Here is an 876-nt window from a genome sequence, read left to right on the forward strand (position 1 = left end):
AAACAAAACAAGATCTCCCAGAAGAGACCAGTTCTTAGTAGGGCTGTTTGAAAGTGGAGATTTCGTTTTTTAAAAAGGTACTTAAATATAGATCTGTTTCTCATCCACGCTTATTATATTGCTTCTGGAAACGATTTAACCACTGGTTACTTTTATGCTGACTTTATGTGCTTGTTTGGGGCTTTAAAATTTTGTCCCCTGTCGAATGGACCTACAGAGCACACATATTCTTCTAAAAAAATCTTAGTTTGGGTTCAGGAGAAGAAAAAATGTAACACATCTGGGATGGCATGAGGGTGAGTAAATTAAAGAGAATTTTCATTTTTGGGTGAACTATTCATATATATTTGTATAGCACTTTTCAAAACCGCTTTACAGAAAATTAAGCTGTAGGCTAAATCAGCATTGTGCAATTGATTAAAAAATATATTGTAAATTATTCCTTTAATAAAAGCAGAAGAATATCATTCGTTTATTTTAACCCCAGTGATCAAGCCAAAGGCGACGGTGGCAAGGAACACCAAACTCCGTAAGATGATTGTTGTAATGGCAATTGTAATGAAGTACATCAGAACTGTTTACATACAGTATAGGCCTAAAAGTGGATAGAAGTGCAAGTACGAGTGAATGTTTGTGTAAAGCCTACATTGAGGGGACCAACATCATATGAGGGAAACAGGTAACAACAACCAATAATGTCAAATGAGATGTTACACATGCAAAATACCGAAATGAGAGGGTAAGCTTATAGAAATAGCATTTGCTTAATTCAAAGATTTAGCATATTAACACGGCCCCGTCATGACATAAGACGCTTGCGTGTGCGTAAAACAAAGTGTTGTCGCTTTAAGAAATAGATCAATCCTACGCTGAGCC

Source organism: Xyrauchen texanus, chromosome 42 (assembly GCF_025860055.1).
Source record: "Xyrauchen texanus isolate HMW12.3.18 chromosome 42, RBS_HiC_50CHRs, whole genome shotgun sequence".
NCBI classification, from domain to species: domain Eukaryota; kingdom Metazoa; phylum Chordata; class Actinopteri; order Cypriniformes; family Catostomidae; genus Xyrauchen; species Xyrauchen texanus.